We start from the raw sequence: 10,872 nt of genomic DNA, 5'->3' as shown, positions 1-10,872 counted from the left end.
GAGGTGTCGCTGGCCCGGTTCTGGATCTTGATAACAAGATGGGCCATGGACAAGTTTGATGTCCCAACTGCTGATGGTGCATCGATGTCTTCTATTGGTACGTTCCATACCAAGAAGATCATCGTCTCTGATGCATCAAAATTTTCATTCATTGGCTCCATCCCGGAGACAATGTATGGAAGTGTGCCCTCAGACAGTAGAATGATCCAGACGATAAAGGAGTCTCAGCCAACTGGTCCGAGGGAACTGACACCGGACATGCTGCGATCGATTCATGATGCCGACAAACCGGTAGCCAGGGGTAAAAAGGCAGAGAAGGGGAAGCAAGTGTCCAAGGCTCCAAAGGGACCTTCTCCCAAGAAGCGAAAACAACCGAAGGCTGCTTCATCCCCACAACCGAAAAGGAGGAAGACCCAACAGAAGCGAAAGCTCGTCATTCCCTCCTCTTCAAGCGAATCCGAAGGTGGGAGTTCGGACTCTGAGGGATCAATATGAGACGAATCTCCTCAACGAGGCAACACACCCCCTCGGTCCCCAACCCCAGAGATGGAACTTCATCAATCCCCAGTTCCTTCTCCTCCACCCACAATTCCTATTTCCATTCCCACCATAAACCCCACAATTCCCCCAACCTCTATCCCTATACCTCCACCCATATTCACCACATCAACTGAAACACCACCAGTTACCGAAACCCCTACAGTAACCGAACCTCCTCAAACCGAAACACCACCACCACCCGAAACTAACCCCCCACCCACTCAACCTGAACAAACAAAACCCACAACACCCCCAGCTTCTTCACCACCTCAATCTCCAGAAGACGCTTCCGATGGCGGTGATCAATATCTTGGTGGTGATCACATGAACTTCGATTCGGTCTACTATAGTCCGTTTCAAGTTTAGAGTGATGAGGAGGATGATGCTCTAGTGACAAGGAAGCATCTTCGCGAGCTTAACGAGAAGGTTGATCAACTTCTCGCCTCCTCTTCCACCCAGCAGTCATCTTTGTCTGAAGCTGCCCTTCAGAAAATCGTTGACGCCTTCTCCAGGGCTCAAAATGATTCTGTCGCCTCAGCTACTGCTGCTATAGATGCCTCCACCCGAGCCTGTGAGGCAGCGACCGCAAAAGTCGATAAACTATTCAATGACGCTTCTGTCCTGCTGCAGTCTTTGCAGGAGAACGCCGAAGCCACTAAGACAACTCTGAAACCAGTTGTTCACCAGTTGGCCCAGTTTGTTCAGACGGAGCTGTCTTCGTTCGCTACTCTCAGACAACATTTTAGCGATGACTACTCGGCACTTCGTGCCTCCATCGACGCCCGCTTGGCAAAGTTACAAGAGGATCTTGCGGCAGAAAACTCTCTGATGGACGTCTTGGCGAGTAAGACTACCGCCCTTAAGGTCAAGAGCACGCAACTTTTCAACTCCCAGGAACAATTGGAAGCTCTTCGATCCGAGAGGGAGGTCATAAAGACTTGTGTTTCGGATGTCCACGCAGCTATCTCAAACATCCTGGAAGCACATGACCCAATCCTTAACCACTCAGTGAGGCGTACCCTCGCTGAAAAACTCTCTCCGGCCATGGACCTGTTAAGTAAAATTGAAGGCCTACCGAGTTTCGTGTCCATTCCGAAACAAGGGGGAGAAGAGAAGAAAGGATCGAAACCACCTCCTTCCTCCAAAGCGACTCACACAACCGAACCAACCCCAACTGATCATGCCTCGGGTTCGGGTGTGAAGAACAAGGGCAAAAACATAACAGAGGGAGGAGATGAAGATGAAGATGAAGACAAGGAGACCATTGCGGACATGTTAAAAAGAAAGAACAGTCGCAATGCTGAAGACGATGTCAGTCGTGTGGCGCGTGAGGCTGAAGAAGCCGAACGAAAGCAAAAAGAAGCCCACGATCTCCTTGAGAGCCGAAAGTTGCTCTTCCCTGCCTGGACCAGGGATCGTATGATAAAAGAGGCCATAGAGACTCCAAGCATACTATGGCTCGAGCCGGTGATATCATTCGACTGCAACAATTCTATCGATTCGCAGTTTGATATGCCGCTAACTCGAAAGGCGTTCATCTTCCACGCCTTCTCTAATATTTTTGAAGTCCCACATCCGAACGATGAGCTTGACAGGGAGCTCATTGACTTCTACCTGGAGGCCGCTCGCCCTCAATACCTTACATGGAGCGCCCAGAAGATTGTTAGTGTTCGGGTGCTGAAGCCTTATGCCATGGGGAGATTCACAAACGTTAAGTTCAAGCTCATCCGAGGATTTGCAAGAACTTCCCACATCATCTCCCTGACGGATCTGCCCAATCTGAATCCTCATGATTGGATAGTATTGTACAATATCCTGCTGACAAATGAATCTGAATATGGTCCCATCATAGACCATGTGAAAAGGATGCTGGCATGCTATATCATGGAGGTTGCCCTAATGGATCAGGAGGTCGCCACAGTTTTTAAGAAGAAACCGAAAGTCGCACCTGTGGGATCGGCCAGCGATCTAAATCAAATGCAAATGGGCAAGATTGATCCGAGGCGAAACTCTGTGATGTTCACTAGAGCAGAAGGACAGAAATGTCTCTTCGCTTTAGCTGACAAACATCTTTACACCACACCTTGCTTGGAGCACGTCTTATCAATCATCAAGCGGTGTAAAGACAATTCGGCTGATGACATCAAGTACTTCAATGATATGATCAACTGGTACATCCGGTTTAGACAGACCATCCTCTCCATAACCAAGTGTCTGTTTAACACCGTGAAGAAGAAGGTACCAGCTTCAGCTGCCGGCCCAAGTAAGAAATGAAGGTCTCGCTCCAAATTGACGCAAAGGGGGAGATTGTTGGGCTGTAGATAGTTTTGATGTAGCGTCTTTTGGGCTCGTTGTTTAGCCTTGTATTCTCCGGTTTGGGCCTGTCCAACCGAGAGCCTTTTATGTATTGTATATAAGTTAAATGCTTGCATGCATATTAGGTTAAGATTCTAGAGATTATCGATATAGCGATTGATCAAGAGTACAATATTTTCTTTTAATCGTTCTTGTAATCTTCTAATCCTTTGCAGTTGATGTTCTTAATCGAGCTCTTCTAAGGATTTTATTTAATCATTCGACACGTTTGATTCAAGCTGTTTAGTTCTTATTATTGCGTTTTTACTGTTTCGTATTCATATATTTGTTCAAGAGCTAATCTATCTTCATAGATTAAAAGTCATTTTAATCCCATCAGGTCTGTATCGGAACATGACACCCCGAGTTTTGATTATAATGAAAATACATTTCTTTTATGAAATGCTTTGGTAAACATTGTTTTATCATGTTTTGTTTTTGGAAACAAATTCCGCAACTCTTTCAAATCAAAAGGATTTACTCTGAAAATATTTTAAAAGCATAAATGAAAATCGGTCTTTTCTGGCCGAGATTTTGGGGATGTCACAGTTGGTATCAGAGCACTAGTTTAAGCGAACTAGGAATTTGTAGGATTTGTAGACTTAAACTTAGAATGCTAAGTGGAATTTTGAGATGTGTGTCTGTTGTGTTTTAGACACAAGCACTAGTTTATTTTAGGGAAGTTGCCTAAAATGCTTTATGTTCTAAATGTTATATGTTGCCATATATGATATTATTTGTTCGGATCTATGGTCTGTTGTCGACCGGATTTAGAAACCTTATGTGTTTAGGATTCTAAGCGTACGTCTACGATATTAGAACTAGCATGTAAACGTTTCGGAGTGATAAGGATGATTTGAATATCTATCATGATTGAGGATCTAATTTCACCTTATTCGGTGTGTAGATCAAAATGGTGAGAACAAGAAGTGGAGTTGGAAATGCTGACGACAACGGGAATCAACCACCAGTGATTGAACAAATACCTGTCGTAGCAGCAGCACCTGAGCCAATAACCATGGCTGGTGTGCAATTGATGATTCAGACGATGTTGGATCATCAGATGGATGAAACTAGACGGTTTCTTCAACAAAATCGTGAAGAACTGTCAATTCGTGTGGAAGAGCCTGAATTAAATGAAGGGCACTCAGAAGGTGGAAACTTCAGTGGGTCTGTTGGTCAAGCCAACCCACCGATAGTTAGGCAAGACAACCGTGATGAAAGGAATGATGGAATGGGATGCAAGTACAAGGACTTTCTAACTTGCAAACCATCGACCTTCAATGGAAAGGAGGATCCGATTGGGGTTATGGATTGGATCTCGGAAATGGAGTTAGCCTTCATGACTTGTGGCTGCAGAGGCAAGTTGCAGACTATCTGTGACATCCCCAAAATCTCGGCCAGAAAAGACCGATTTTCATTTATGCTTTTAAATATTTTCAGAGTAAATCCTTTTGATTTGAAAGAGTTGCGGAATTTGTTCCCAAAAACAAAGCATGATAAAACAATGTTTACCAAAGCATTTCATAAAGAAATGTATTTTCATTATAATCAAAACTCGGGATGTCATGTTTCGATACAGACCAATAAGCATAAACGAATACATTACAAGTCATATAACAAATATAAACATATGCAGACTTGTAAACAAAACAACTTGATGGTTCATCCATCTCATGCCCTTCCGCCACTTCCTGTAATACAATTTAAAACTGAGTGGGTCAGGCTTGGGAGCCTGGTGAGCATATAGGGTTTTCAACCCACAATAAATATCATATTTAATTTTCACCAACCAACAATAACCCAATTACCCATTCCCGTTATTCTCACTTTAATGTCCCTAAAACAACTAACATAAGGGACCTAGTCTAAGAATATTTCATCGGGGCGACAACACATGCTTCGGGGGCACCTCAGCAATATAAGTCAAATAAGGCAACCATGAGGGGGATGGAGTGCAGCGAATGAACACCCAAGTTCATTAACACCTACAGGTGGCGAACCTGCTAATGTTTCCACAAGACTATCTAGAAAAGTATGTGGTCGTCATCTAAACTCCGCTAGATGACTAAATCAAACAACAACGAGGCCTCTCATCTGTTTATTACACACCAACTATCTACCCATGTTCTACCCAACATATTAGTAGATAAAAATATACATTTGTATACATAGTTTAAAAACCTGTATAGCATGCTTTAGTCAACACATATATCACATAACAGATGAGGCACACACACACATAACACATATCTCATAGAGAAATAATCAGATCTATAAGATAGAAGAGAGTGAATACACATTCACACATAACACAACCAAATATATACACATAGCACGTATTTCATACAAAATACTTCGTATTATTGTATTAGAAGAAAATAACTACACACTCACTTGATCAGAAGATGATCCGACAGCACTACGGCTTATGGAAGTAGTAATCCTCCGCAGATCTGGAAGATCTTCACAAAAATCGAACTTTTCGCGGGCAGAGCTTCGGCTCGGGAACCGCACTTCTCGGGATCTTCGGGATCTCGGATCTTGTTTCGAGACTAGAGTATGATACCGGGGCTTCGGGATGGCTTCGGGGGTTTTCGCGCAGAGCTTCGACACAAAAACGAGAGGAAAATGGTAAAAATACTCGGAACCCTCGCATCCTATTTATATGAGGCTGAAGCCTCGGAGTACACGGGGCGTACTGCTCCGAAGTCGTAAGCGCATGCATCATCCGAAGTGTCGACACTATTCTGAGTACGCGGTAGCGTACCCTCGTACGCAGGGCGTACTCCGGATCACACCGGTGACTCGTCTTCGGATAATACCTCCGAATTTATAATTAAATTTAAATACAAAATGATTAATAAATTTCGGAAATTCATAACTTCTTCATACGAACTCCGTTTTCGACGTTCTTTATATCAACGGAAAGGTGAGACCACGCTCTACGACTTTCGTTTAGACTCCGACGGCTAATTTTGATTTTATTTTTATTAATTATTTTTAATAGGCCGGGACAGAAACTTTCGTTATAAATCCATAACTTCTTCGTTTGACGTCCGTTCTCGCCTAACTTTTTATCGCTTCGATACCAACAATGAGATCTTCGATTCTCATTTAGATTGCTTCGGCTAAAAACCGCTCGATCTCAAATTGAGTATAACAGGCTGCATACCGCTAAGCCGGAACTTCGATAAATCATAACTTCCTCATACGCAGTCAGATTTGGGCGTTCTATATATATTCGGAAACCTCGTTTCAACTACTACAACATAGATCAAAGATATTAAGTTTATTTTACACTTAAATTTTGACGCTTATTTTTATTCTTAATTAATCAAACCACATAATTAAGCAATTAAGCACAAAACACATAATACTCAAATAATACAATCTTATTATTTCAAAACGGGTTACAAAGGTTAACCTAGACCATTACATTGCTAAAAGTGGCAAGCCCGGAAACACAGGCGTTACACTATCTATGTCGTGCGTCAATTCCGGGGAGGAGCCGTTCGTTGGTGGAACACTCTAGGGAAGACTTTGAGCCCTAATGAGCCACTACAATTGTCATGGGCAGAGTTCTTGGTGCAGTTCAAGCGCAAGTTCTGCTCGGCTCAAAATCTGTTGGAACTAGAAAACAAGTTTCTGACATTGACGAAAGGCAGCATGTCAGTTGATGAATACACCAATAACTTCACCGATAAGATGGAGTTTGCCTTGCGTATCGTTCCAGATGAGCTGACAAAGGTGGATCGGTATGCGAAGGGACTTCCATGGGAGTACGAGGTGCCAGTACGTCAGACACTTACTCTAGAGGCAGCTATCTGGGCTGCCAAGTCTGTTGAGAACATGATTAAGGGGAGAACCACCGACAAGGTTGAGGTTGGTGAGAAAAGAAAGTTTGAGGGAACATCTGGTTCCGGTAAGAAAGGAAAATTTTCAAAATTTGATTCGAAAAAGTTTGGAGGAAAAGGAGGCGAAGCAAAGTGGTGTGATAAGTGTAAGAAAAAGCACTTTGGGAAATGTAGCGAGGATGTAACCTGCTACAAGTGTGGAAAGGTCGGACATTTTGCCAATGAATGTCCGAACAACAAAAGGATGTGTTTTGGGTGTAATGAAGAGGGGCATATTTTTAAAGACTGTCCGAAGAAGAAGGAGGCAGCTAGGCCCAACATTCCACCAAAGCCGAAGGCGAGAGCCTTCCAGATGACACTTGAGGCCGCGAAAGATGAAGTTGATGTCGCTTCAGGTACCTTTCTCGTAAACGAATTACCTGCTCAAATATTGTTTGATTCTGGAGCCAACTACTCCTTTATTTCGCATGAGTTTGGTAGAAAGCTAGCTTTGCCTATTGATAGACTAGATAATGCTTTATTAGTCGAAGTAGCTAGTGGCAAGTTTGTACCTGTTAGCCATCGTATGAAAGACATCTTAATCGACCTTAATGGGAATAAGTTTCTCGAGGAATTATTGCCCATCGAACTAAATGGTTTCGACATCGTTTTGGGAATGGATTGGCTTAGCGCCAATGATGCCGAAATTTTATGCAAGAAGAAGATAGTTAAAGTAAACCCGCCTGGAAAAGATTCATTTATGGTGTACGGGGACAAACGGCGAGTGAATTCTGGAATCATTTCCCTAATGAAAGCCAGAAAGTGTTTGACCAAGGGATGTACATCATATTTAGCATTTGTGATTGATGCTAAGAAAGAAAAGAAGGTGATGCAGAGTATACCAGTGGTGTGTGATTATCCAGAAGTATTTCCCGAGGATCTTCCTGGATTACCACCTGATAGACAAGTGGAGTTCAAAATAGACTTGTTACCAGGAACCACGCCATTAGCAAAAGCACCTTATCGATTAGCACCGACGGAGATGAAGGAGCTGATGATGCAACTTCAGGAGTTATTGGAAAAAGGTTTCATTAGACCTAGTTCATCGCCCTGGGGAGCTCCGGTGTTATTTGTGAAGAAGAAAGATGGAAGTATGAGAATGTGCATCGATTACAGAGAGCTGAACAAGGAAACAATAAAGAATAGATATCCGTTGCCGAGGATTGATGACCTATTTGATCAATTGCAAGGTTCGAGCTATTTATCGAAGATCGATCTTAGGTCAGGATATCATCAGCTAAAAGTAAGAGAGCAAGATATCGAGAAGACTGCATTCAGAACTAGATATGGACACTACGAGTTCTGGTTATGTCGTTTGGACTAACCAATGCTCCGGCAGCATTCATGGATTTGATGAATAGGGTTTGTAATCCTTTCCTTGATAAATCCGTGATAGTGTTCATAGACGACATTCTGATTTACTCGAAAAGCCAGGAGGAGCATGGCAGACACTTGCGAGAAGTGTTAAAAGTTTTGAAGAAGGAGAAACTTTATGCAAAGTTCTCCAAATGTGATTTTTGGATTCGTGAAGTCCGATTCTTGGGTCACGGGGTCAACCAAGAAGGGATAATGGTTAATCCAGCGAAGATCGAAGCTGTGACGAAGTGGGAACAACCGAAAAGTCCCATGGAGATTCGAAGCTTTTTAGGATTAGCCGGATATTACCGAAGGTTTATCCAAGGCTTTTCTTCGATTGCTACTCCATTAACAGCTTTGACCCACAAAGGAGCTACTTATGCTTGGAGTGATAAGCATAAAGAAGCATTCGAGAAGTTAAAGAAGAAGCTATGCGAGGCACCGATACTTTCTCTACCCGATGGAGTTGAAGACTTCGCTGTTTATAGCGATGCGTCTGGTGTTGGATTGGGTTGTGTGTTGACCCAAAGAGAAAAGGTGATAGCATATGCGTCTCGACAGCTGAAGGAGCATGAAAAGAATACCCGACTCATGATTTGGAGTTAGCGGCGGTAGTTTTCGCTCTAAAAATATGGAGGCATTACCTCTATGGCACAAAGTGCAAACTTTTTACTGATCATAAGAGTCTCCAATATCTCTTTAATCAGAAAGAATTGAATATGAGGCAACGACGCTGGCTAGAATTACTTAAAGACTACGACTGCGAGATACTTTACCACCCCGGTAAAGCTAATGTTGTTGCTGATGCTCTTAGTCGGAAAGTCAATCTTGAAAGGAAGAGGCCAAGAGCGTTGAGAATTGAAGTTGTCTCGACCATTGTGGAAAGTATAAAGAAAGCTCAAGAGGAAGCTTCTGAGAAAAATGACCGAAAGGAGGAACGTTTGGGTAAAACGTTGGTGTTTGGTACTAACGGTCATGGGCTGAAGGTATTCCAAGATCGTATTTGGGTACCTAAGTCCGGTGGAATTAGAGATCTTCTGATGGAAGAAGCTCACAAGACCATGTACTCGATTCATCCGGGTAGCAGTAAAATGTATAGGGACCTGAAACCCTACTACTGGTGGCCGATGATGAAGCTTGATGTTGCAAAGTATGTGGCCGAGTGTGTGACTTGTGCGAGAGTCAAGACACAACATCAGAAACCTTACGGGAGTTTAGAACCATTGCCTGTGCCTATGGGTAAGTGGGAAGACATTGCTATGGATTTTGTCACTAAACTGCCCAGAACAAAGAATGGTCACGACATGATTTGGGTGGTCGTTAATCGATTCACTAAGAGTGCGCATTTCATAGCAGCCAAGGAGAAATGGTCTATGGAAAAGCTTGCGAATTCTTACGTGAAGGAAATTGTGAGGCTTCACGGTGTTCCGTTAACGATTGTATCGGATCGTGATAGCCGTTTCACCTCAAGGTTTTGGAAAAGTCTACAAGAGGAAATGGGTACCAAGTTATGTTTAAGTACAGCTTACCACCCGCAGACTGATGGTCAGAGTGAAAGAACGATACAAACACTTGAAGATATGCTGAGAGCATGTACCTTGGAATTCCTAGGTAATTGGGATGAACATTTACCTTTGGTAGAATTTTCCTATAATAATAGTTTTCACTCGAGCATTAAGATGGCACCTTATCAAGCTTTGTACGGACAAAAGTGTCGTACGCCGTCTTGTTGGCTTGAGGCTGGGGAAAAACAGTTTATGGGACCGGAGATGGTTCATCAAACTGCTGAAAAGTTGAAAATAATTAGGGAAAGAATGTTAGCGGCTCAGGATCGTCAAACGGGCTATGCTGACAAGAAGTGAAGACCGATGACTTTTGAAATTGAAGATTCGGTTTTGCTTAAAGTCTCATCGTGGAAGGGACTTATAAGATTTGGTAAAAGGGGAAAGTTGAGTCCAAGGTTTATTGGACCGTTTAAAGTTTTTCAGAGGATTGGAAACCAAGCTTACAAGCTCGAATTACCCGAAGAACTGAATGGAATTCACAACACTTTTCATGTGTGTTATTTGAGGAAGTTCACGGGAGAAGTTCCCGACATAATTCCAATTTCTGAATTGAGAATTGATGAGAACAAAAGGTTGATTGAAGAACCAAAGGCAATTGTTGACCGAAAGACTAAGAAGTTGCGACGCAAAATGGTTGGGTTAGTGCTTGTCCGATGGAAACACACGAATGGGCCGAATCTCACATGGGAGACGGAGAGTGACATGTTGAGTCGCTATCCGCATTTGTTTGTTGATGTGTGATTCCGGGGACGGAATCATTCTAAGGTGGAGAGAATTGTAACGCCTGTGTTTCCGGGCTTGCCATTTTTAGCAATGTAATGGTCTAGGTTAACTTTTGTAACCCGTTTTGAAATAATAAGATTGTATTATTTGAGTATTATGTGTTTTGTGCTTAATTGCTTAATTATGTGGTTTGATTAATTAAGAATAAAAATAAGCGTCAAAATTTAAGTGTAAAATAAACTTAATATCTTTGAATAATGTGGTAGTAGTTGAAACGAGGTTTCCGAATATATATAGAACGCCCAAATCTGACTTCGTATGAGGAAGTTATGATTTATCGAAGTTTCGGCTTAGCGGTAAGCAGCCTGAAATACTCGATTTGAGATCGAGCGGTTTTTAGCCGAAGCAATCTAAACGAGGATCGAAGGTCTCGTTGT

The sequence above is a fragment of the Lactuca sativa genome, chromosome 4, assembly GCF_002870075.4.
Source record: "Lactuca sativa cultivar Salinas chromosome 4, Lsat_Salinas_v11, whole genome shotgun sequence".
NCBI classification, from domain to species: Eukaryota; Viridiplantae; Streptophyta; class Magnoliopsida; order Asterales; family Asteraceae; genus Lactuca; species Lactuca sativa.
The sequence above is the reverse complement of the archived record's forward strand: the minus strand, read 5'-3'. Positions refer to the sequence as shown.